This window comes from Marmota monax, unplaced genomic scaffold, assembly GCF_021218885.2.
Source record: "Marmota monax isolate L192 unplaced genomic scaffold, Marmota_monax_Labrador192_F-V1.1 WCK01_AAM20220418_F8-fsc00017, whole genome shotgun sequence".
Classification (NCBI taxonomy): Eukaryota; Metazoa; Chordata; class Mammalia; order Rodentia; family Sciuridae; genus Marmota; species Marmota monax.
The window spans coordinates 4,115,822-4,124,215 of NW_026695241.1; positions in this window are offsets into that span (position 1 = coordinate 4,115,822).

Below are 8,394 nucleotides of genomic sequence, written 5' to 3' on the forward strand. Positions count from 1 at the left end.
AAGGGGGGTTACGTGTTCAGCCTTGAGCAGGGGGTTGAGTGTTCAGCCTTGAGCGGGGGCTTGGGCGTTTGGGCTTGAAGCAAATAGTTGATAAAGAACCAGACAGAGGGTTTGAGAGGCCAGGTCATCCTGCAGCTAACTTTGTTTGGCATGACCTGCAGACAGCTTACTCAGCCTGTCCTGCACCTAACAGGTATCATTACCATTAATACTCCATGAATCAAGTACTCTTACTTGTGCCATTTTACAAAATAGAAAAACCAAAGCTCCAAAGCTCCCCACATACCATGTGAGACCGAGACAGAACTGAACAAGACAGTCACCATCCCACCCTTAGCATTTCAGGGTTTCTGGGGAGAAGAGACTTGGGAGAATTATGGAGAGAAGGCTGGGGTTTGACAGGCCCAGGGGCAGGCCGACTTTGGATGTGGCCGTTCAGACCCAGACGAGCAGCAGCCAGGGTGGGGTGGGGGCTGGAGGGCTGAGCCCAGATAGACTTCAGGGCCCAGCTGGACTACATGGTGGACCGGCTGAGGGGGTTTGGGGTTGGCCCTGATGCACCATGGCAGCTATGACAGGATTTTCAGCAGGGCATCGTCAATCAGATTTGCTTCTTCTAAGAGACTGGCCAAATTGAAGAGAAGCAGGAGTGGATTCAGGAAGCCCAGGAGCCAACCAGGGTGAAGCTGCAAATAGCCAACAAAGAGGGCCAACTTGGACCAGGCAGGGTGCCATGCCTCATGGCATGGTGACTGGGGAAGGGTGGAGGAGGCCATCTAGGGGAAGATGAACTGAACGTGAACTGCATCCACTTGGCAGCAATTGCTAGGTATCTGGCTATGGAATGGCAATTGGGTGTGAGCTGACGCCCAGAGGAGGGGGGCCACATACATGGGTGACAAGTAACCTTGGGAGTCCATACTGTGAGGACAGGGCTGTTGAAAGGAGGGCTTGGATGAACTTGGAAGAACTCCACCCTTCCCAGGTCCGCTAGAGGGAGGTGTGGCCCAGGCAGCCTGATGGCAGAAAGAACCAGCAGTGGTGGCCGGAAGGCAAGCAGGGACTATAAGCAAAAGGGACATGAGTGCATGCATATGCTCCTGTGTGTGGATAAGAGGAAAGGGAGATATGACAATAAGTGTGTGTGTGTGTGTGTGAATAATCTTGCATTTTGGGCTGGGGACACTTTCAAGTGTACTTTTTGTACTGGTTCAATTTTTTTGTGCTGAGGATGGAACCCAGGGTCAGGCTTGCTGAGCACATGCTGTACTACTGAACTAAACCCCCAGCCCCTGGTTTAGTTTTCAAATGATGTCTGTGTATTGATCCTTTGTCAGAGCAAAGGATCAATTCCTCTCCTTCCCAGAAGTGAACTGTGGCTTCTGCTCAGAGGTTTGAAAGACCAGGCCCTGAAAGGCTTTGGTCAGCTCCACAGGCACAGGGAATGGGATGCTGAGAGTGGAGTGGTGGCTGGGCAGAGAAGCTGTGAGGCAGGCAGAGACTGGAATAGGAGGAAGAGCAGATGGCCTGTGTAGACCAGCAGCTTAGAGTGGAGAGGAGGAACCTTTGACAGCAGTCATGGGAAGCTGGGTGGTATCATTAGGCCCCACCCCACACCTGCTGGTCCCCACAGGCCTGTCGTGGAGGACTGCCACACACTAGGGCTTTCCCTACCAGAAGACTCCTGAGGTCAGCTCAGCCTCATCTGCTCTCAGGAACTCTCTTTAGTTCCCACCTGAAGCCACTTTGTGAGTTGAGAAATCATTCAGCAACAGCTTCCAGTTTGTTTTAGAAGCCTCTGGGGGACATTTGTCAGGTCCAGTCATAGTTTCCAAAATCTACCATCCCCTACCCACAAAAGCAAAGAATTGAGATGGTTGGTCTTTTTTTCTTATAATATACTTTTAGTTGTAGATGGACACAATATCTTTATTTCATTTTTATGTGGTGCTGAGGATTGAACCCAGTGCCTCACACGTGCGAGGCAGGTGCTCCACCTCTGAGCCCCAGCCCCAGCCCCACTGTCCATTTCTATCACGCTGCCCAGATGGCCAGTAACATGCAGGGCCACTGGTCACTCTTGCAGGCCCTGTTAAAGCCCCAAGGTCCTCCCAGCACCTTCCCTCCTGGTCTTGCTTCTTTGTGTTGCTGGGTTCACGGGGTGTGCAGGAAGGATGGGAATGAGCTGCATGTTCTGCCCTCCCTGTCAAGTCTAGCCTTGATCCAAAGAGGGCTTTATACATGACACTGATGATGTCATTGGGCTTTTTCATGGGGCTCAACTCTCTTGCCTTCAGCTCTTGGACCCCCTAACAGGGGCCTTTGTCAGAACCTCTTGCCCATGGACTCCTGTTTGTGTACCAGTTCCTCAAATGCCAGCCCCGTGCCTTCCCGCTGCCTGAGGAGTAAGGCATCTGTCCTTTTGTGAGGCCTGGCTGGTGGTCTGAGCCCCATCTTGGAAAGCTTCAGATCTGGGGCCATCGTGACATCTCTAAGGGGAAGCTACATCCACAAAGTCCGGTGTCCAAGTGTGCCTGCGACCACTGCTGGACTGTGGCAGGGCCTGGCAAGACACAACAGAGGCCAGGAAACTTCTAGGAGGAAGGACCTATCGGGAGAGGACCATCAGGGCGCCCAGAGGGTGCTGCCTTTACTACTAGGGGCCACAGCACTGGGGCAAGGATCCCAACCCTCAGCTCTCTCAGACCTAAGATGGAGATGACATAGTTCTCTCGCTGGGCGCTGATTCCGGACTTCATGTCTTGGTCACCCTGAGCTACAGGTCCTATTCCAGTTCTCGGGAAGAAGGGCCTCACAGGGCTGCTGTAGGCTCTGTGGCACCTGTTGACATTTGTGCTTTCCTCCTGGCATCCCTCATCTTCAACCCAGGCACCCACAGAGAGCCTCCCCTTCTGGAATCGTCTACTGGATACACCATAACTGCCTCCCCACCCTCCATGACTGAGCTAAAAGCAAATGTTCTTCCCCTTCCTCTGTGTTCTGGCAGATGTACCCAAATTGCTGACGGTGGCTTGGGTAGTCCAGGTGACCCTGAGAGGACTGAGTGGCCCATGTCACCGCCCCTGGGTTGACTGGGGCTGAGGGCTCTGCTGCGTGCTGTCGGCCGACTCCTCGCCACTGCTCCTGCCCTGCCTGGCCTCCCTGCTCCAGCTCAGTGCTCCCTAACTCAAAGGAGGTAAGCTTCAGGCACAGACTGCCCCCAACTTTTGGGCCTCAGACCAATGTAATGTCGCCTACATCTCCTGCCTGCTTCTGCTCACCCCACCTCTGTCCACCCTCTGACAGCTGTCACTCTTAGGAATCTCACTAGGCCACATGGGTCTCAAACCAGCTCCTAGACCAACACCCTCCCCTGTCCCTCCCTCCCCATCCCCCCACACACTGCTGCCCACAGCTGTCTAAGCATCCCGTTGTCCCCATCCCCACTCCCCACCTCTGCTCACCACACACACCTAGCTCTGGCCAAGGTCACCAGCTAATGACCTTCATGTTGTTGAACTCAGTGGACATAGTTCGCAGACCCCCGCCCACCCTCGTTTTCCTCCCCCAGGCCCCCTGCCTCTCCATGCTGCACCCGCCCTGGCTCCTGTGTTAGATCAGGAAGGAGCCAAGACGAGGCACAGATTGTGAGCTCAGCCCAGAACCAGGTGCCCAAAGATGGCGTAGCTCTGGGAGTGGGCAGCAGGTGTGTCCTGGAGTCCTGGCGCTCGGGATCAGGAGTCCACTAACTTCAGGGAAAGCCACCTTCTCCACAGTCAGCTTTTTCAGAAATAAAATGGCGGAGGATCTTTCTGCCTTACATTTTGTCTCATTTCTAAGTTGGTTTAGAATTTATTTAATCTCAACAGACCCTTTTCCTGGCACTCGACTTGGGCCCTGACTCCATGACGCCTGTGGCCCTGCAGCACCAGACCCCGGGTCCCCTCCTCTCCCTCAGGAGCTCCTAGATCTCTTTCTTCCTCGTTGGTGTTGCTTCCCTGGCATCTACCTGAGCCCTTTTCTCCTCCCTTTTCATGTCCCCAAGGCCCATTGACCATGGGTGCTGCTAATACCTCCACCCAACCCCTGCTGTCAGGTGCCCAGCAAGTGTCCCACCAGCCCAGCGCATCCTGGCTCCTCGTCCACCTGTCCTGCACCACAGCAGAGCCGAGGCTCCTCCCAGGGCTCTCCCAGTCACGTGCTGTCTGTGCCAGGGAGGCAGAGGTTGCTGTGCCCAGTTTCCTGCCAAGACTCCCCAGTAGCTGCACACTGGTTACCACGGACTTTGTCCCTGTCTTAGACACTATGTCCTCCAGGCGGTCAGCAGCCCCCAGTGAGTTGCGTGGGGCCTCTGGCATGACCTCCAGTCCCCCAGGTGCCCCGCTTGGCCTCTGTCTTCCTCTTGAACTGTCCTTACAGGCCTTCGCCTTCCTTGAGATTGAGATGTGGTTATAGGACCCATGATCCCACGGGAGAGGACACACACAGGAGGCCAGGTGAAGGTGACCGGGTATGATCTAAGTCTTGTCCAGCTCTGAGTCACCAAACCTCAGACACTGACAGAAACTGCACCCCCTACCCAGGACAGGCAGGGATGGTAAAGGGACACTGTTGCTCGAGGTGCCCATACATTCATTTTGAAATACTTATGGTGTGTGCCTCCTGCACCGTGGAGAACATGGGACAATCGGAGCCACTCCTGCTTACAGGCTGCTTGGTGCAGAGTGTTGGCATTTTCAAAATTCTTCCACCCTGATTATCCACCCACTCAGCAGCCTCTACAAAAACCCCTCACCAAACAGACTGCATCTCAGAGACCCGGGCTCTGCCTCCACCTTGCTTAGTTACCTTGAGCTCGTCTCTGCTCTCGGGGCCTCAGTTTCCTCACCTGTCAAATGATGATAACACTAAACGGGCACCCACTCTGGGCCAGGCACTAATCCCCACCACGACCAGGGATGGCAGAAACATTATTGTTCCTCAGGAAACTGAGGCACAGAGACCAGCAGAGCCAGTGAGAATGGGAGCAGGTCTACCCAGCCTCTACACTGCACCCTATCCTTGTCAGAGTTGAGGTGAGAGCCAGGGAGTCAGTGGTCCTACCACGTAGAAAGGACTTCCACTCACTCTGTCTCCCCGCTCAGCTGCCAGCCCTGCCCTTGCTGGTGGAAGATCGCAGCAGAGCCTGGGCCTGCGCTGTGAGCACCAGGATCTGCCGGGAGCCTGGGGCTTCCACTTGCCAATGGGCCGTGACCTTGGGGTGAGATGGCACCTTCCCTTCTTCTCCCCCATCTGAGTGCACATGTATCACCAGCCACCACCTCATCTTGCTTCCACCTGCCTCACGGCCACTGTCCCCTCGTCCTCTGTTCTGTGTGATACTCCTGAGGTGCAAAGGTAGGCATGACCTTCTCCTTCTAGGTCACCTTCCACACCCAGAGTCACTCAGGGGGAAGATGTGCTGGTCATGCCTCTGGGAAGGTTTAGAAAAGTCTATGATGCTGGAAGAGTCCAATTCTGTCCTTGAATTAATTTACCAAAATGAACTCCCTCTTTCCCCAGAGCAGCAATGGTACCCTGTGACCTAGGTGAAAGGTGTCAGTCTCCTCCTAAGGCTGCCAGATGCCCACCTCCAGGAAGTCAGGCTGGTGGAGGAGAGCTAGCGCCTGGGATCAGGTGCACTGCTTTTCACCAGGTGACACTGACTAGCTAGGGCACCCCAGCCTTGCTGAGCCTCAATGTCCACACTTGCAAAGTAAGGCTGGACGGTCATCTTCCTAGGGTCATTTGTGAGCATCCGTGAGGTAATGCAGGAGCTCCCAGCCACGGGTGCTTGGCAAGCTGTGGGTACATGAGAGAGCGCTCCTGTCAGTGTACTTGACAAGCCGTGGGGCACCTGTCACATCACGGGCTGGCAGTGGCAGTGGCACTGCCAGCTTTATGAGTGGGGAAGCCTGGCTTTACAGTCTGGTGGGGCAGATCCCAAGCAAATGAACCCTCCAATGTGTCATCCCCAACTGGGTGAAGTGCTGCTCCACAGTGGAATAGGGACCTGAGCATCAGCCACCTCTGTGTCAGTCATCTCCATTTTGAGTTAAGTGGTCACCGAGGGCAGGAAAGCCTCAATCTGCAGCATTTGACCTGCAAAGAGACCAAGGAGGGAAGCCAGGAAATGGAATCAGTGATTTGTGACTCTGGCTTTTGTGAAGAAACCTTGTGGAGGAGGCCTTGTGGAGGCCATCATTCCGCAGTGGGTCCTGTTGCCCGTTTGCTCTGCTCTGTCTATAGCCCCAAGTCTGCTCACTGGGGTGACGTTTCCCTGAGGTGGGTCCTGTGATGGTCACTCCAACACTGTGTACCTCAGCTGGCTTCTGACACTGGGAACCAACTGGTTGCACTTGGGGCAAAAAAGGACATAAGAATATGTAGTGCCCAGGCCACTGTGATCCCAGCCTCAGGGTGCCCAGGACTCTCCCCACCCAGGGGGCCTCTCTTATTCCATAAACAGTATTTGCTGTGGAAAGAGACCAGATAAATGGGTTGGTTGTAGACCTTTTCAGTTTGGCTCATGTACTGCTGGTCAGCTGGGTTTAGGAGCCCTGAGGCCTAAGGCAACATCCTAGGGAGCTCAGGATGCTGGTCTGGGAGGGAGGGAAACAGTAGCGAGAGTAGGAGAAGCCCAGGTGGGGCCTCAAGTGGACAGTCAGGCACACAGCCACCCGGGAGCTAACGAGCCCCGTGAACAGCATCTCTCACCAAAGCAGAAGCACTTAGAGAAGGCCGGAGCCAAGAAGTGGCTGGAAAGCTTCTGGCCTTTGTCCTAGGAAACATCAAGGATTGGGAGAATTGGATGAGTGCTCTATGAGATATGAGAATGGTGTCTACAGAGTCCAAAAGCAGAAGCTAGGAACTGTACTAGTATTCCTTACTAGCACGCAAGCTTCAGGTGAGGTTTGACGCAGCACTCAAAGCCCATATCACTAGACCTGTTTCTTTCTCTTCACCTTCCAGGATGTTGATTCCTTGAGATTGGTTTCTCTAGTGATCACACATGCTTGTGGCTGGAAGAGGGACATGCTTAGTGTCCCTCAATCACATAGCAAAGAAGTAGAGGGCCAGAGGGCTAGCCAAAACTTGAGGCACTGTCAATAAGGGCATGGAGGCATGGAATTTGTGTCCAAGCCTAGGGTAGGGCTCCTGGAAGCCTCATCTGCAGAGGAGGACTCTGGTTTCCAGGGATGAGGCTGGAGAAAAACCTGTGATCTCTTCCAACCTGGGGACCATATCCATGGAAGTACGGAGCACCCCATTATCTCAAGCCCATTTCTAGTCACAGAATTCCTAGGTTGGGAGGGGCAGGAGTGAGGTACCATTAGGGATCAGTGCTGGAGGTCCCCCCAGACCACAGCTTGCTACTGGGTGGAGCTAGATGACCTCCATGGCAGGGAGGCAGCCTCCCTGGCTTCCAGATCTGCTGGCGTGGTTTCCATCCTTCCCAGGTGACACCACTCTTCAGTGGGGGAATGGATCAGGCTACCTCTGGTCCCAGAGTCACTGGACTTACTCCTTCAGTTTTTTTCTGCTCTACTAGGGTTCTTTAAGGGAGCAAGGGCTGGGTTCTCTAGCATGGATGATTATATAATCAAGAACTGAGCAGCGTCAGGGCTGCGAACACTCCTCTCACCTCAGTTTAACTTGCCATGGGTGACAACCACACTTGCAGAACTTGTAAGGAAGCAAGAGTCGGGGGAGGCCAAAGATGGGCTTTCTTTTCTTTCTTATTTTTTAGTTATAGATGGACACAATATATTTCATTTTTATGTGGTGCTGAGGATTGAACCCAGTGTCTCACGCATGCTAGGCAAACACTCTACCTCTGAGCCACAACCTCAGCCCGATGCGCTTTCTTTTCTTTTCTTGCCCTGAACTCTGGAGCTCTGATGATCCTCCAGCCTCAGCCTCCCAAGTACTGGGTCTACAGGGGTGTGCAGCCGCACCCAACCATATTTACTTGTGAAATAATGGCAACCATGTAGGTGACTTCACCTCTTCCACAGGCTGTGAACCCCTGGCTCTCATTCTGCCACAGCAGGGCCTGCACACACTGCCCTCCGCCAGAACCCAGCCCACTGCTTTGCTGTTGTTCTAGACCCTTCCCAGCAGGTGCTGGAAAGCCAAAGGGTGAACGATCTCTCTACAGAGCTCAGATCAGATCCATTGCTATAGAATAGCACTAGAGTGATAAGCAACCTCACCTTCTGAACCGGCCCCTTGCTTTGAGAGCAGGAGCCCAGGACAGGAAGACTGCTGGAATGTAACCACACTTATTTTCTTATAACCTGCAGAGAGAGGCTTGTAGATTTAAACATGACTAAAAACATTCTGAAAAGCAAC